Below are 19,338 nucleotides of genomic sequence, written 5' to 3' on the forward strand. Positions count from 1 at the left end.
TCTATATGTTGATGACATGCTTACAATGGGAACAAACAAAGATATGATTAACTCCGCAAAGAAAATGCTAAATTCTAGCTTTGATATAAAAGATATGGGATTAGTTGATGTGATTCTTGGAGTTCAAATCCTAAGGAATTCAGATGGATACGTCTTAACTCAATCACATTATATTGAAAAGTTTCTAAAAAGGTTTGGACATTATGAATGTAAACATGTAGTAACTCATTTTGATCCCATTCAAAAAGTTACTAAAAACGAAGAGTTATAGGTTGCTTGATGTACATTATGAATTGTACAAGACCTGATCTTGCTTATTCAATAAGCCGACTAAGTAAGTATTCAAGTAATCCCAGAAGAGATCATTGGAATGCTTTAATAAGGATATTAAGATACCTAAAGCATACAATGAACTATGGCTTGCATAACACTCAATATCCATCAGCATTAGAAGGATATAGTGATGCAAATTGGATTTCAGGGAGCACAGAAAGTAAATCCACAAGTGGATATGTATTTAAACTTGGTGGAGCAGTTATGTCATGGAAATCGTCTAAGCAAACGTGTATAGCATGTTCGACAATGGAATTAGAGTTTATAGCTTTAGATACAACTGCTGATGAAGCTAAATCACTTAAACATTTTATGGAAGATATTCCATTATGGCCTAAGCCTGTGACTGCAATATATATACATTGTGACAGCATGGCTGTACGAGGTCAAGCCAAAAACGCTAAATATAATGGGAAGTCAAGACATATAAGGCGACGACATAAAACCATTAGACAACTACTCAAGAATGGAACTATTTCCATTGATTATAAATCTAAGGAGAATATTGCTAATCCTTTGACAAAAGGCCTATCCAAGGATCAAGTGACATTTACATCGAGGGGAACGGGTTTAAAGCCAACTCAATGAGTTATAACTTGACGGAAACCTAACCTAGCTAATTGGAGATCCCATGGTCTAGGTTCAATAGGCAAACTAATCGAGGAAAACTCAAAGTAAGAAACACATAGTCCTTACTTATTCCTATGATGGAAAACAGTGTGTTTCCTGTAAAACGTAGAGGGTGAATCGCTATTCTTAATAATGCTAATATCTTATGATTAAGATGACTAGAACAAGCTATTCTCAATTAGCATTACCTATATGAGCTTGATGTGGGGTCGCATCTTTGAGAATTGATATGGCTACAATTCTCTAAAGGTCTCATGAAATCAGGATATGTTCAGGACCAAAATGAATAGAACAGTATGAATTGCAGTGTGTCAAGATGCGATGTGTGATACTTATTGTTTCAATTTACGACTAAGAATGATCAGTTCAAGATAAATTCACTGCTTCATTAGGTAAATCCAATAAGTACTCACTAGAGAAGATTTAAGTCCAAAAGACACCTATCTCGATGCGTATCATATCTAAGTTCTTTGGAAAAACGTTACTAATTTCGTTAGTATCTTATTTTCTATTCAAAAGTGGGGTATTGCTAGAGTTTGAATAGAAAATGTGGGGTGTTGTTGGAACTTGAGAAACTTGTGGGATCTTAGTCCCACATCGCCTATTCCTCTTCTGGTGATCCACTTTATAAGTGTGTTCCACACTTAAGGTTTTAAAGAAATTGGGCCTTAGCCTTAGGGGGTTTGGGTGCATATATTAAATGTCAAAGATTGGCTCTTGGGCTCGGATGGACGAAAAACACAAGTATCATTTTTACGTTTTTGACCTTTGCATTCAGTTTTTTTGTTTTCGAAAGGATAAAACTAATCTCGTGAGCAGTTATAAGCATTCTTAAAGCTAAACATGAACGGCTTTAATTGCTTCATTACACCATTATAAATATGGTCGTAAAATAAAAAACCGAACAACAATTCCATCGCATCTTTTTCCATACTTCACAGAGAAACACCACAACCAATTCGCCAAGAATCCAAGTTCAAGTGCAAGAACTTGGATTAGATAGTTGTAACCTACAAGATAGATGTCCGTTGAACTACTGCTTTGGTGTAGGGGTGAATTTCTGTCTTAGGAGATTGCTACTGCAAGCCTCTATCTTCCTAACCAAGTCAATGTTTTGTGATTTATTATTCAAATTTATTAATGGTCTATATTGTGAGATATATTGTATCTTTGTGAAATTTCTATTCGAAATAAATTGTGCAATTGTTATATATTATATACTTGACATTTGATTGGTTTTAACAATCTAAGACAAAAATTTCTATTCCTGTGAAACCATGGATCAATCAAATGTTGGTGTTGTTAAACAACACGTTGAGAAACCTGATAAATTCAAGGGAGTTGATTTCAAACGTTGGCAACAAATGATGTTGTTCTATTTGACAACTCTAAATTTGAGTAATGTCATTACTTCGGAGGCCCCTAAAACACCAGAAGAGGGAGATATTCCTGCCAAAATTCTGCAGGCTATAGAAGCATGGACTCACATTGAATTTCTATGTAGGAACTACATTCTAAATGCTTTAGATGACTCAATATATGATATTTATTCATCATATAAGACAGTGAAAGAACTGTGGGAGTCTCTGGACAAGAAGTATAAGTCTGAAGTGCCAGGTTCCAAGATGTTTGTAATTGGAAAATTTTTGAATTACAAGATGAGTGACACCAAGTCTGTTGTCAAGCAAGTTGAAGAACTCCAAGTGATTGTTCATGAGTTAGATGAAGAAAATCTTGGTCTAAATGAAGGTTTTGTGGTTGGCTCTATTATAGAGAAACTGCCTTCGAATTGGAAAGACTTTAAGAATTATCTGGTGCAGGGGCGAATTTCTGTCTTAGGAGATTGCTACTACAAGCCTCTATCGTCCTAACCAAGTTAGTGTTTTGTGATTTATTATTCAATTTTATTAATTGTTTATATTGTGAGATATATTTTATCTTTGTGAAATTTCTATTCAAAATAAAAAGTGCAATTGTTATATATTATATACTTGACATTTGATTGGTTTTAACATAGGTATGGAAGTTCATCATTCTGCAAATGCACTAATATGTTAAACTGCAAACTCGTCTGCATTCCTGCCATTAGTGATCGTTGTCTAAGCTTGTATGATGGCAAACCACTTTCAAATGTGATTGAATTTCGTAGTGTGGTTAGTGCTCTTTAGTATCTCACCTTCATACAACCAGATATCTCCTTTGCTGTCAATCAGGTATGCCAATACATGCCTTGTCCTACCACTACTCATTGGATCCCAATAAAACGTATCTTAAGATATCTGAAGACTACTCTTGACCATGGTTTAGTGTACAAGGAATCTTATGGCTTATGTCGATACTTACTATGCTGGTGATCCCAATGATCATATTTTTCTGGACACTTACCTTATTTCTTAGACTTCAAAGAAGCAAAGGGGGGATCTCGTTCAAGCACTGAATCTGAGTATAACCAGCTTGCTTATACTACCACCACAATTTCCTGGTTTCGAAAGTTGTTTAATGATCTTCGTATCTCATCATCACCTCCTAAAATTTGGTGCGATAATATTTCGGCAATCTCTTTGGCATCTAATCATATTTTCCACACTTGCACTCATCATATGGAGGTAGATTATCATTACATTCATGAAAAGGTAACTCAACGAGAACTTAGTGTTGGTTCTGTTGCCACACAACACCAACTCGCTAATTTCCTTACCAAAGGTTTGTCAACAACACACTTCAATTTCATATATCCAAGCTTCATGTTCATCGTTGACCGCTCAGCTTGTGAGGGAGTGATAAACCATCCAACCCGCCAAGAGGAAATTCAAATATTTCCTCTGGCCAACAGAAGCCACAACAAATGCAAGATTCTTTCAAACATGTTGATCAGTCCTAGCTGTGATCTTATTTGAATTTTGTATTTTGGATTAATGTAATTATCACTTGTATTATCTGTTTATTATACAAGAGTTTGTCCCACATCAAACTCTCCTTTGTAACCTCTATATAAAGATGAATACACAAAAGGAATGTTCACAGAGCAAAATCATACTCAACCTTTAGCTTTCGATATATATACACACCATTAATTAGACCACCCTATTTTAAAAGATGAGTTAGGTTGTATAATTAGGAATCTTAATATTATTTTGAACAAAGGAAAAGATTTTTGCAAGGGGTTTTGATGAGTTGATTTTATATTATATATTATTCTCTATTCTTGATATATTTTGGTTATTATTTTGGTGTTATTTTAATGCGTTGTTATGTATTTTCAATGTAGAACATGCAAACTTGTTATGAGCATAAAGTAATCAAACAGTGGAATTTTTGAGTGATTTTAATTGGAGCAGGTTCATGAATCTGTCGAGAAGGTTGTATCAAAATTTCATCCTGAAGCATATGATCGTGGCGAATTAATTTATGCCTAGGGTGCATTGTTGGCTGATTAGGCTGGACGATGATGGATTTTGGCTTCGGTTCTTCTTGGAACTTGAAGAGAAGGTCCTAATCTTTATTTGAAGTCATTTTGGGCCTGTTTTGGAGTCTTGAAGATCCAGAAACGTGGTTATTTCTTTGCTGGGTAAATTTCCAAGTCAGAATAAGAATGTAATTCCTAGTTATCCTTTTATTATTTTATTTCCTAGTTTTTAGAAAACCTTTTCTACGAGGGTTTTAATTTGGAGTACTATAAATAAGGCTCTTTAGCCATTACGGTTCTGGATGCGACATTGAGAGAACTTAGCAAAGCTTTGGAGAATTTCAGACTTTTTACCTACAAAGGTGTTTTCAATCTTTTTTCTAGTTAATGATATTTTCTTTGATTTTTATTATGAGTATGAGTAATTAATTCCTTTTGCTAGGGTTAGGCCATGAGCCTTAGCATGAATATATGATTTTATTAATTTACTTATGAATGGATGCATGCTTGCTTTGAATTATTAATTACTGTGATTAAAACTATCTATATATTTTAATGATTGATCACCATTAGGATATTTAGACAAGTAATTTGATGCAATTTCTGTTGGAACATCACCTAAAATTGAGAAGGGCTTCTAGTGATTAGTAATTGTAAGTTCACTTAAGGCGAACATCACGCTCTTAAGGGTTGCATGGTTTTTCAAAGGGCTTTCACAAAGCTTAATGAGTCTTGCATGTTTATATTTGATCTGAACATCACAGACAGGTTACATGTTAGATATACATTTTTGCTTAAATATCACGAGGAAAATATGCATTAGGAAAACTTAACCTTCAAGGCATGTATGTGGAGATTCATAAGTAATTGGTAGAATTCCATAGGATTGTAACGGTAACGACTAAACCCCAGTCTTTTCCAAAATTGTTTAATTTAAAAAAATAAAAAATAAAAACGTTTCTCTTCTTTGCAGCTATTATTTCCAAACTTCCAAATTTCTTTTATTGTTAATTTAATCTTTCAAATTCAAAAATCTCAAATCTTTGATAAAACATCTATTTTAATAATTAATTAAGAGTTAATTTAATTACAAATTAGTCAAACAATCTTTGGGGACAATGACCTTGCATGAGCGATTATACTACAATTACCTTGTTTTCTTGCAAGTATTTTCAGTGATTTTAACCGTATTTGAGCAAGTACTAAAAATCATATTAGGTTTCTAGCTAAAGTGTTTAAAAACTTTTATCCATGCACCTGGGTCTATGGTTCATCCCGTCCTCTTCTATCGCTTGAATAAAAATAGTAATACGTTGTCAACAAAGGAAAGCATTTAGAGTGTAATTAAGTTGGGTAGGGATTCTTAGGAGATGATAGGGTTTAAGCTAAGCACCAAGAAATTTATTCGTAAGTACTTGTCATTTGAACTAGACCTGACATTTGTGTCGTGTTTTCCGTGTTCGTGTTGTTTTTGTGACATAAACGATATCTTAACGGGTTGTGTAATACCCGTTAAGGTAAATAGGTAATATGACCAGACCTGAACTTGACCTGTTAATATTATCGGGTAATATGACTCGACCCGTTACACGTTAAAGAAAATATATTGTAAATCAATAAACAATGAAAATGAAAAACATATCTGGACCTAAACAAAAGGAAAACATAATACTAAATTAGTATATGCATACCACATTGTCACATAAATATTACTTCAAAACATGAAAAAAAAAACATTTGTCTTTCAAGTATTATATATCCCAAAATAAGAGCCTAATGAAAAAATATTAGTATATTACTCCAAAATACCAAATGTTCAAGGATATGCAAAATGAAGGGAGTTGTGTTTCAAGGTTGAGGAACCTTGCACATTTTTCACAATAAAAAAATCAAAAGACGTTGTACCCATCCTCAAAGCTTAGAGGATACGATCACGAGCATTTGCATATTTTATTCACATTTTTCGCACTTGTACTATAATTTTTTTATTGTGTTTGGTATTTTTTAAATTACTTGATATTTTATTTTTAATGTGTTTTATATTTTTTTTAATCTCACTCCTTGCTTATAGTATACTATAAAAGTAAATAAATAAATAAAACTTAATTTTTTTTTAATTTATTTAGAATAATAATACAATAATGCATATTTAATGGACAATATATACCTATACACTATGACTATTGTATTTTATAGTAAGTTTGTTTGGTAGTTTAAAAAATTAAAATCATCAAAATAACTTTTTTCTTAACGTATCAAAATAGGTTACCCGCGTGTCACTCTCATGTAAACTTGTTAAGGACCCATTATTTAACGGGTTTTTATCGTGTTACCCGATAACAATCCAATTAGTTATCATGTTGACCTGAAACCTGTTATTTTAGTGTAATTTACATGTCCTGTTAATGTGTTGTGTTAACAGATTGTGTAAGAAATTACCAGGTCTAATGTGAACTATTAAAAATGCTTAATTATTTGAGTTCATTTTTATTCATATGTACTTGTCATGTGAACTGTTAAATATTCTTATTTGTTTATGTTATAAATTTGAAACTAAGAGTGCTCAATTCGGTTATAGGACCCATGCTGTCCTAGGACTATATAAGACCGCAGCGTATTTTTGACCTTCGAGTGAAATAGTATGCTAAATCAGAGTCAGTGGCCCAATGTATGCACCCGTGAAAGTTGCAATTCGGATTGAGAAATTCAACTCTTTGCTCACTTTTCACCTGACCAACTCGTTAAGCAATTTTAAAATTCTTAAATAAGGGATAATGTCATCACTGATTTAGGTAGAATAATAATAACTTGTGCAATTTGAAACTAGTGGTATAATGTCATCACTGATCCTCTCAAAAGGGTTCCCAAAAGAAAAGTGTATTCACATCGAACCACATATGGATAATCCTGCGTATCAGATCGTATTCTAACGAAATCCAAAATGGTATTCCATTGGTTCAGAATAAAAATCTCATACATGCTATGCATGTGGAAAAATATATCTTTATTAATTAATGAAATTCTCTTTGTCAACTAAAAGAGGGTGAAAAGACAACTTAGTCTTCTATCACACAAAAAAAATGATGGGCAATAATGTAATTTCATATGTCCAAATTTTATTGTTTTTTATTAAAACCTTACCTACAGGTGATGTTAAAATATCTCTAATATTTAAAATTAAAAAAAAACCAAAAAAACCAAAAACAAAAACCTCACACTCCTCCCACGTTTTCTCTCTCTCTCTCTCCCTCTCTCCTTATTTTCTAAAAAAATATGTTCATACACACCAAGTGTGTAGACAAATGCTAGTATAAAGAAAGAGAAGTTAGAGGAAAATGTAAAAGAATTATTTTATTTTTATATCTTAAATAAGAATTCTATCTCTATTTGAAATTTTTTATCGCAAATAAGGGCGAGGAAAGAAATAGAAATATGATTCTTAATAATTTTATAGATTTGAGGTCACACTAAACAACATTCATTTACAACCAATTAGCAACAATCATTTTATGTGATAAATTAATGCCTTTGGTACCCACTCTTACTTAAAAGAAATGCCTAATTGGATAAATAGTCCTCGTGGTGATAGGGTATTCGGAAGATAGCCTATCTGGTAAAAAAAAAATCGAATTTAAACTCTTGTGATGAAGTCTGTTAGGAATTAAATTCCAAATTGAAATTTCAGTTAGTAGAAAAATAAAAAATAAAAAGAAATATCAGTTAGTTTCTTCGCTAAGATTTTTTTTTTTTTTTTTTTTTTTGGTCCAGATGTTAGAATCGTTACAACCTATGCAGAACAAGCTTGAATCCTATACGACGGCAAGAGAGAGGTGATCGATCGCCGCAGTAATCGATGGTGTTCTTTAGGAGCATCACCGCACTTTCCAAGCTCCGTTCTCGTCTCAGGCAACAGTCGAGTCTCAGAGATTCCGTCACATGAAATCAAACGCAAACTTCCACAAATCTTGACCTTCGTTCTCAGTTGGTCGAATTGATTCATGAACAATAAGAACGTCTGAAGAAACTGAAAGCAGAAAAGTTTAACTGGGCAATATCACTGTTGATATTGATTGGTGGAATTAGAGGAATGATAGGGTTGTTGTGGGAAACCTCCTTGATCCAGATGAGGGAATTCCCTTCAGGGGTATGTCAATTCTAGAATGCATAAAGTATTAACAGCTGCAAAGCCAAGTGGAGAACCTTTGCCAGAAAGAATTAACAGCATATCTAATGACTTTGCCAGAAAGTATTCACAGTACATCCAATGACCCAGTTTACCACTGGTGTCATGGCCCTCCAGGTACAGAGTGAAATCCAGAAGGCATATGAAAAAGGGATTGGCTCATTTGCAGCTGCTTTAAACGGTTTGCTAGTTCTCATATCTTTCATTTTGGTTTGACTGCGCCGAGATAGATGTATCGGGAATTAATGGGTTAATGGAGATTTTGATTTGGGGTTTAAATCCTATGGACTCCACCACCGGAGTTTAAATTCAAATTTTACCACAACATGAGCTATCTTCCAAACACTCTATTACTACGAGGATCATTTATCCAATTAGGCCTAAAAGAACAAAAATCTAATGTCGTCGACCTTTATCTTTGATCTTGGGATCAGTTGCAATCTTAACGACCCTTATCCTTTTCTCTTTGTCATTGTAAGTGGTCTCTATTAATGGTCAATCTCCTTTGTGGATGAGAGTCTTTGTGATCGTGATCACTCTCTTACTCTATCAAAGAGAACATTCATGGTTGTCTCTCCCTCGCTCAGTCAGGGATCATTTTGTAAAGTTTGTGGTGTGAGCGACTGACAAAGGACTTTTGAAATACTGAGTCTTAAATATAAACATAATGGAAAAGGACGATCGATAAAAGAAGGATATGGTAACATATTGCTTATCATTTATATTAAATATTATTACTTTTTTGTTAATTTTATGTTTAATATTACTCTTGTTACTAATCAATTTGATTTATGTTGAAACTTGCAGGCTTGTTAGAAAAAATGTGATTATTGATATCTATGTGATCATGACATATACATATGCATTGCAAAGCAAGAAAGAGAGTTCAGTTCTGTTGAGTTGTGTAAAGTGTTTGAGTTGTAAGGATATTTAAGTGCTGAAGTTTGCCTTGAATATAAAATAATGAACCTTGTATATGTCAGGCGTCGGGGAAAGGGCTTGAGTATACAAACTAGTCAATTATAAAATAATGAAATCTCGTATATGTCAGGCATTTGGGGAAGGGCTTAAGTATACAACTGGGCATTGGGCGAAGTACCTATATAACAAAGTGAATTTGAGAATTTAATTTTGAAAAACTGGGTTTAGGGGATGAACGGGAGTTAACTCATATTTTAAGGTATTCAAAGCCCACTGGTATAAGCATAGTATGGGACATGCAAGCTTGGGTGCCCTAGGTATGTGTTAGCGGGATTAGAAGAGAGTGTGTACATTCATGCATCTCATTTTCATATATTTTATGTATTTGCAAGGTTTACTCATTTCAGTTAATTTGTTTGTACTTTTGGTTGTGAAGTAATTGTGCACTAAGTTTATTCCGCTGCGTATTTGATAAATTATATGTGGTAAACTCAAGCATTTTTATGTAAAATTTTGTTACACAATGTATTGTATTTTAGTTACAAATATTATTTTAAAATTTTCCTTACCATGTCTTGGTTATAGAATTTATTTCTACAGCTAAGATTTGGTTCACACCCTAACTCGTGAATAGTCCTTATTTGCAGGTTAGGGCGTGATAGGACCATATGGAGAAAACTTGATGTTTGTTGGAGTTGACTCATAATTGGATTTCCTTGTCAATGATTGAAAGATCATTTGAGGGTGGTGAATATTCTCCTTATTTCCTTACGAATGTTCTCGAACTTGCAATGCTTAATCCTCGTGATTGTTATTTTCGTGTTTGTTAGGTTTGGGTCCCTCGTGAGGCCGAGTTTGTATTGTGATTATAATGAGTTTGTAATCATAAAGTGTTGGTGCTTCTTTTGGCATGTCTGTTCTCTTATTTTGACATGTATTTCTTATTACGTAAATTTGTTACCATTATTTATGAAATTTTTTTAGGGTCGAAGAATAGCATAAAACATGTGGTAACTTAAATGGGATTTGCACAAAGTTAAAAGAAATAAATAAATCAGTAGAGAAACCTATTATGAAACTAATTTTAAAAGTGGGCCTAGGAGAGGGGATGAGAGAGAGAGAGAGAGAGAGAGAGAGAGAGAGAGAGAAGCGGTTAGGTATACAAGAATTATGTTCTCACTCCTTGGTCTTGTATGTTTATTCATACTAGTCATGCTGGATTTTCTTGCCTTATAAGTAATACAAACATATGATGATTTGGTCTCCAAATCCTACTAGGATTCAACTTTAAGTTTATGCAGTCACATTTCTAATTAATAATTCTATTCACCACTCTCCCACTTGAGTGTGTACAACTTAAGAAGTAGTTGGGTCAAGTCTTCATAATTAGGAGATGGCAGTTGTTGTAGTTAGTTGTCGGCATGTACAAAATTGCTAACACGAGTCTCATCGTAAAGGCACATATCAACAGAAAAATCTTACTAAAACTTTGCTACAGTAATCCAATAGTCTTAAACAAGCTTCTGAATGGTAGGCATCGTTAATGACTTCATGAATAGGTAGGCATCGATTGTCTTGAGATCATATCTGCATGACTTTGATCTTCTGATGCTCTTGCTATTGATGAGTGAATAAAAAACATCGGGCAATGTGCTTGGTACTATTGCCTTTGTTGTATCCTTTTGTGAACTGGTAGACACATGCATCATTGTCTTTGATGCGTTACGAATGTGACACATAAATTAAACCCTATTTGTGACAATTGTAGTAATGATGTAAGTAGGGATCGTTCTAACCGGGGATTAACTAGGGGTGCTAAACACTTGATTCAAATAAATAAAACTAACCTTTAAAACACTTAACTCACTTAACAAAAACTCAAAACAAGTCCACAAGACTCCAAATACTTAAAAACACAAAATAAGATAGATTGTAATGACTATGGTTTGACAAAATATGGGGGGGATTGAGGTTTTGACGAAATTAAACTAAAATGCACAGATTGCAATTAAGGGCAGAATGTAAATATGAATGTGATGAAAATATGGATGAATGCTAGCTAGAAGGTTCTTCTCCACACATGTTACACTTGCATACAAGATGATTTTCGGTTGGTCTTTCGATGAATTATGAAACTCAACACCCCGGGTTAATTAGGTCCGCTTAAATTAACCGTCAAGTTCTCCTTAAGTTAATGAATTGGATGATTGCATACGACAACCCAAAGAATTCCCCACAAGTTCCCTATATGAATTGCATAATAGAGATACAAGCAAGAATCATTAAGTTCTTTGAAAACCATAAGCATTGACGAAGCACTCGTTACTATGAATTGCATGAAACTTATGCCAAGAATTTACTTAACGCGATTGTTTATAAGCAACCTCCACTACTTGTGAATATAAGTTCATAACTATTAGGTGAAACTCACTTATATTCTAGCGTCATATTCATGCATGAAAATTAAGCGTGCACTCTCAATAAACATACATAAATAGGTTATCAATCAAACAGTTAAACAAATTGAATCCACAACTCATGAAATTCCAACCAAAGGTAATCAATTCATATTGCAAGCATAAACATGGTTTCGAATCACCCCCTAGCTAATGGGGGGTTTAGTTCCTCATACGTACAAGACAAAGATAAGTAAATTTAACCATTGAAATCAAGGAGAGGAAACACCTAAAAATTCCAACAACTCAAACTTGAATTGTATGAACGTTTAGGCCTCTTCTCCTCCTCTTTGTTGCGGCACAAGGTCTAAGGATAGGTTTTGGGGTGGTATTTGTATGGAGGAATGGATGTGTGATGGTGTGAAGTGTGTTGGAGGGATGGGGAGTGCTGGAAATGGAAGGGTATGCACGGCAAAGGGGAAAATGGTGCTGGAATGTGTATGAAATGGTAGTGTTTTGCACGGCTAAGCTTGTTGTTGTTTCTTGTGTGTAGTGTGTATGAATGCATGGGTTTATATAGGGGGAATGGGAGAATATGTGGCTGATTGTTTAAGAGTGCATGTGGCTGAAATAATGATGGAAAAACAGCTAGGAAAAGAATGATTAAAGAGGGAATGCATGTGGAAGTGTGGCTGCAATGAAGGAGAAAAGCTGGAAAATGGAATGTTAAGCCACGGCAATGGGATTGTTCTAGGTGATGGGTGCATGTGGCTGAATTATTTGTTGGGAAAGCATGTGAGGGAATGATTATGGTGAATGATGATGAATGCATGTGGATTAAAGAGGGAATATGGAAGAGAATGTGCTGCAATGATGAAGTGGGAAGCTGGAAATGCAAAGGGGGAGCCACGACAAACAAGGGAAGTTGCTGGAATTGAAAGGTTTTGCACGGCTAAGGCCTTGTTTGATTGGGCTAGGGCCTTTGTTTTATGTCCTTAAGTGCATAAAAGGCCTTCAATTTCGTCCAACACTTTGGCTCCAAGCATAAGCTATCCATCCTTAGCACAAAAGTGCTCCAAAAGGCTCCAAAATGCACTTCTTTGCTCCTTTAGCCCTTAGAACCTGAAAACATACGAAAATAACTTAAAAGACTTAAAGAACTAAGAAATAACAACGTAAATGCATAAGAACAAGCCAACTAAGTTGCCTAAATATGCTCCTATCAAATTCCCCCACACTTAGCTTTTGCTAGTCCTCGAGCAAAACAGAAAAACAAAACAAAACCTAAACCTTCCAACAATGGTCTCAGGGATTCTTAATGCACATGACATGTTCAAGAACATTACTCACATAGATTGAGTTGATATGCAAAACAACAATATTTTCTTAGCAACCAACTGTTATTGAGTTGATCACCAAGATATTGCAGTATCTCTAACTATAAAGACATAAGATGTTTGAGAATGTGCTCAATATGGGTCAGATAAACAACCAGAGTTAGCATAATCAACAAGGCACCTCATTTCGAAGATCAGGAGGTTTATATCTACTAAAAAATGTGCATGGATAGAACAAGCCCATATCTATTGTACCCTTAAGGTAATGCACAACATCTTTCACACATGTTCAATGTATGCGTGTAGGCGCATTGCTATATCTAGTTAAAAGATTGACTACAAAGTAGATGCCTAGTTTAGTGCATTGAGCCAAGTATAATAAAGTACTAATTACACTTAGGTAAGGAAAATCAGGTTCTATGACCTTTCCATTGTCATCTTTATGACGATTTGATCTCGTTTTCACATAGAGTTTGAATGATCATAGGAGTACTCAAACTTTAGTTTTCCTAAGAAAATATTGAGTGTTCCCATGACTCTTTATTTAAAATTCTGACTTTAGTTAGGTGATAGTTTTTCAAGTTCCTCCGCAGTTCCAATGAGATTCATATCATCGACATAGGCTGCAACAATGACAAATCCAAAATATGACTTTTTAATGAACACGCAATGACATATAATTCACTTTCCTTGACTGATAGAAAAATTGCTAAGACAGTTATACCACATCCTGTTGGATTGCTTCAATCCAGAAAATCATTTTCTCAATCTAATAGAGATAATGTTTCGTGGTTAGGAAAGAATTTTTGCTGGCTAGATTTATGTCTTCCCTTGATTACAAGCTTGGATTTGATGTCCATGTCGCATCCCTTACACCTCTTACGAAATTTCTGACTATGAGAAACGATCGACAAGATATATATGAAATCTAAGAATTTAGTAAAATTTTGTGATCAAAATTAATGCTGCAAGACAATATGCATAGCATGGAAGGTCGAATAGATCTTCTCCAAGAGATCATGTTTAATCACCTATTCCTCACAATATTTCAGTGGTGATCAGATTTTACATAGACTAATACTTATACACTTACTTATAGTCTTGGAATCTCATATTAGTCCAATTTGTGTCTAGCCCTTATGTAGAGAGTTTTTAAGATCTTCCTTGGAAAGACATTCAGTCATAATGCATCATGCATGTGGTGCCAGATGAAGATCATTGTGGTCGCCTTTATCTGCTTCAGACACATATTCATAAATAAGATGATGATTAACCCGAAAATATATCATTGCAGATGAAGATGGTTGCTTTTTTACAATTTGCAGTGAGGTGGAGTTTCACATCTTGAATCCACTCAACATAGTTTCTTCCAGATACCTCAAAAGTAGTGAAATCAAGCTTAGTGATGTTCAGTATTCTATTTATAACCAAAACATGAATTAATGCTTTGAATAAAATTCACAAGCATCATAGATATATCATGTAGATCAAAAGTTTGGTTTAACATATTTATATCATATTTTGGTTTAACATATTTATATCATGCAGATCAAAAGTGCTCAACATGGTTGGTGCGCTTCTTTGGGAAAAAACAAAAAAAACAAAAAAAAACCCTTGGTTTTTCAATGGCACGCTCGAAACTTCAAGTTCGAGATTAGAATGAAACCACGGTTCTATCAACATGTATTCTTATCAATCAAACAGTAATACCCACGTATACATGTGCAATATAAAACTAAAACAAATATAAAATTGCAATAGCTTATCAAAAGCGCATAAAGTAAACAACTTCCAGACTCGTCATTAAGCATCTTTAAGCTTCACGCCCAAGTATCAAGACACAAGTACGTATAGAAATTCAAGCCATTCCAAAACCAAACGGGGACACCCAGACAAGGGTTTGTACCACTCAAAACTAGGGTAGGGGATTTTTTTGGTACCCTTAAGTCGAACCAAAAAGATAGGATTGGGTACAACCAGCCGAAATTGGGCATGATTCAATAGGCTCTTTTCAAAGTAGGGTGCTTTGATCGGCACATCCCTATCGAAATAGGGTATGTCTCTAGTTCATCCATGCCAAAGGAAAGCTTGCCTTTTGATGGACTACAACCAAAGCAGCCAGAGTCATTCGATAAACTTCTGGAAAAAAATGGCTTATACTGTTTGGTAGCTCCCAACATAATCTCTGGGAGAACGTCTCTCTTGCAGGGGTCTATACTATTCCAAGTAGCGCCTAGGGTTTCTGGGGCTAAACCAAAGGCCCTACACCTCACCATTAACCTCGATTAAATCGAATGAGGTATTTTCCAGGCAAGGCACAAGCCTTGGATTCTCGATGGAACCCTAATTCTCCACAACGAAACCATAATTCTGTAGGGTCTGTAGACTTATTCCTTCGGTTGTCTTTGTCTTCGACCGACAACAATGGTGGTTGAAAGTGATTTGGGTTGAGTGTTTCAACAAGATTCACAAGGAATCTCCTTTATACTGTGTGGATGCAAATTTTTGCCGTCTTCTTATTTGACAAAAATGCACCTGCAAAATAATAACACCTAAGATTAAGGCCACAAACCTCTCGCACCCAAGATGAATGATGGGGCTTTGGCCGAAGAATCTCCGATGCCAAAATTAGAATTCTGAAAAAAAATGTGTTTAGGAGTTTGTGGGTAGCAAATGGCTTAGCTTTTTAGTGGGATAATATGGCTATTTATAGGAGAGTGGCCGACCCTATTTGAAGAATAGTGGCCGGCCATATATGGTGTAATTGGGTGAATAATTGCAAGATATTATTCACCTAATAGGAAATTTGGGAGTTACCTTTTAAATAAGGATTTGATGAGGAGCGATGAAAGAGATTTGAATAAATACCATTTTGATCACCTTTGACTCTTCATTGATTGAGTCGTTATTGTCCATTGCATACGCATGGGAATCTCGGTGGGTATCGGGGGTAATTTTGTCCTTTTTACCTAAAAGTCCACGTGTCACTTCCATAATTTTCTTGATTAGTTTTTGCTTCACAAATGCCCTCACACCTGTTTGGCTGCTCGTAGGAAAGGGCAACAGGTGTAAAGATCTTCCCTTACTTTAGGAAACATAAGATTGTTTCCTATTGTGATGAAATTCTCACTTTAATTGGAAATTAGATCCTTCTAGGAAAGGGAAACAAATCACTTCCAAAGTGTATTTAAGTCTACCTTAAGTAGATATTAAATCAATTTTAGAGAGCAATTTATTCTACATTACAAGAAAGAGAAAGCTAGAGGATATTTGTTCCCACTCCCCTAGCAATCTTCTTCACTTGCCCATGCAAAGGACCATCTTTCGTTACTTTTTTCTTCTTCACGCCACAGCAAGGTGAGAAAAAATTAATTTTCCTTGTCTTCTTAATTTTTTGGAGCCTAAGGTCTTGAAATTAGACTAAATGAGGGTCAATGATATGGCAAAAAAGTGTTGAAAAGCCACGACATGGCTACTATCGTGGGTTACTTAGTACAACAGTGACTAGCTAGGCTAAGTGTGGCTCGGCTTGGGCCGAGCTGAGCTAGCCCTGGCACTGGCGCTGGGCGCTGGGCTAGCCCTAGCACGGGCCAGCCATGTGAGCAATGGGTTGGGCTTTAGGCCTGGCCTACTGAGCTGGTGTCAATGAGGCGTGGGCTTCCTAGTTTGCTGGGCTCGAGCCCATGTGTAGAGAAAGAATGAGAGGCGCAGGGGCACCTGCCCTATTTTCCAGCTGAATTAGGTTGAGAGAAAAAAAGACCAGGCCGTAGAGCTTGGCGTCGTTACTGGGCTCATGAGGTTTTGGGCTCGTGGCTGGTTGGTTCTTGTGCCTTAGGGCCTGGTGTACTGCTTCTTTTTTTCTTTTTGTGCAACCGTCTAATGATTCTTCCTTTTATCTTTATTGAATTTCTTTGAATATGTCTACTTCAAGCCATAAGAGTGACAACGGTGTGCCAGCGTTGTATCGTCAAGGCGGGACTTTGAGTAAAATGGGCTACGTCAAGGCTGGTTACTTCAAAATTAATTCTAATGACTCATTCAGAGATTTCCTTGAAGCATATAGTCACGCATTCCGTTTGGGATACGTGTGAAGTGAGTCAATGAGGGTGGCAACCGTGAGCCATATATTGGGGCTTGGAGAGTTTTCAAGTTTCACCCCTACTACTTCGTGTTAGGATTTACTTTTCCATTCTACATTTCTTCCAAGAAGTGCTTTGCTTCATGAAGTGTGCCCCCGCTCAATGTTCTCCAAATGCGGTTCGTTTGATGACAGATTCCTCAATCTAAGCCAATTCTTTTACTTGGATTTGACCATGAACCAATTCTGGTACTTCTTTGAGATAAGCATAACTGCGATCCTGCTATAAGCTATTCGATTAATCGAGCAAGGGAGATCATGATTGGACCAAGGAAACTTTGGAGATAAGTGGAGAGTGGAAATTTGGTCCTTCCCCTAAGCTGCGTGTTTCGACGATTTTCATCACTGGTAAGTCGATTGCTTAGGCTCTAAGTTGCTTTGTGATTTTGCTACACTGCTTTCTAATTTGTTAACTATCTTTCTCTGCCTATGCAAATTCAAAATTTGGCTCAACTCCTAAGACTTCTCTAGATATGAAGAAGGTGCAAGTTGCTTTAGGTATCTCTACTGAGTACAGTGAATGGCCTTGGTTGCTAGTCCTCTTCATCGAGAGAAAAGTAAGCTGTCACTAAGAGAGGAGATGAAATGGATCAAGATAGATGCATTGGCTCGTTAGATCGTTGTCATGGACCCTGCTCTGAATGAAGGTGGAAAAAAAAGACCTTCCCCTCCTGCTCAAGAGATGCCAGTTGAGAAAAAATCAAAGGCTTTATCCTGCTTATGGGGGTCCGTCTGCTGTTGAGAAGCCTGTGATTGACTTGACTTCTTCCACAGGGAAGAAAGATAAGGTTGCTAGATCTAAGCCTATGATGCCTGCTATGCTAAAGATAACTAATATGATTGTTGATAGGATTACCCGGCGTAGAGGTTCCGTCGTGCCGAAGTCTGTACCAAGATGTCCATTAGGAGCTAAGTCTGATTCACCTTTGGAAAGGCTTACTATTATGAATAGTGATAAGGTGGACTATGTTGCTAAAGTGGTGCCAAGGCCCACTCCTCTTGCTACTAGGACCGATTCACCTGCTGAGAAAGAATAGACTGCTCGCATGGATAGTTACGAGAAATCCATCAAGCTTGTTTCTAGAGAGTCTGCTGAGATTTGTGCATTTTTTAAGCCTGATTTGCTTAAAGACGTAGACAGTGTGCCAAACTTGTTGATGGCATCAGAGGGGTTGCTTGCCTAAATTCATTTGCTAAGCATATGACCCACTATAGGAGGACTATTCTATTTGCCATGATGCAGAAAACGGCGATTCTGGCTGCCGAGTCTATGCTCCTTGACCAAAGGGATACCAAGGCTGCCAAAGAGGTGGCAACGACTATGGCAATTGAGGCTTATTCTTCCACCGAGAAGATCAAAGAGTTGGAGCTTGAGCTCGTCGCTTTAAAGGGGTCCAATATCTTTGCCCCTACTTCTCTATAGCTTGAGACCACTTGCTAGGAGATCGTTGACTTGAAGACTAGGCTTGACGCGATCCAAGTTAAGTATGAAAGTGCAGAAAAAAAAGATTGGTTGTTACATACCTCAGATTCAAGATCTTGAGCGTGATGTTTCTCAGCTTCGTTCTGCTGCTTACGCAAAGGATCAAGAGTTTATTGCTACTTATAATCAAGTGATCCACTTCTAGAAAATTGTCAATAAACTTGAACCTCAAGTGTTAGAACTCCAAGGTGTGTTGAAAATCAATAAAAGTTTGAAGAAGGAAGTGGATGAGCTACAGCACGTCCGCATTGGCCTGCTCAAGGAGAACGAGTAGCTGAAAGGTGAGAAGGTTGGGCTCAAAGCTTCGCTTGTTCAAAGTCAGGCCATTTGACTTTAAGTTTGATGGGAAAGATTTCGAGACCTTCTCTATTTCTTTGTAAAACTTGCTTACATTTACTTTTGAAGCTTTCATTGGTGAAGTAGTCAGAGAAGTTGGTGCTCAGGTTGTGGCAGGTGGGGGTGAAGTGCGGGATGATGCTGCTGCTAAGAATATGGCAGCTGCTGAAAGTGC

At 36.0% G+C, this 19,338-nt stretch overlaps 1 pseudogene; it reads left to right on the forward strand.

Annotated features, from left to right (window-relative positions):
* The first annotated feature begins 17,817 nt into the window (after window positions 1–17,817).
* Window positions 17,818–19,101, forward strand: LOC148691794 (uncharacterized; annotated as a pseudogene).
* The last annotated feature ends 237 nt before the right edge of the window (window positions 19,102–19,338 follow it).

This window comes from Pyrus communis, chromosome 13, assembly GCF_041283825.1.
Source record: "Pyrus communis isolate YQ-2024b chromosome 13, ASM4128382v1, whole genome shotgun sequence".
NCBI lineage: Eukaryota > Viridiplantae > Streptophyta > Magnoliopsida > Rosales > Rosaceae > Pyrus > Pyrus communis.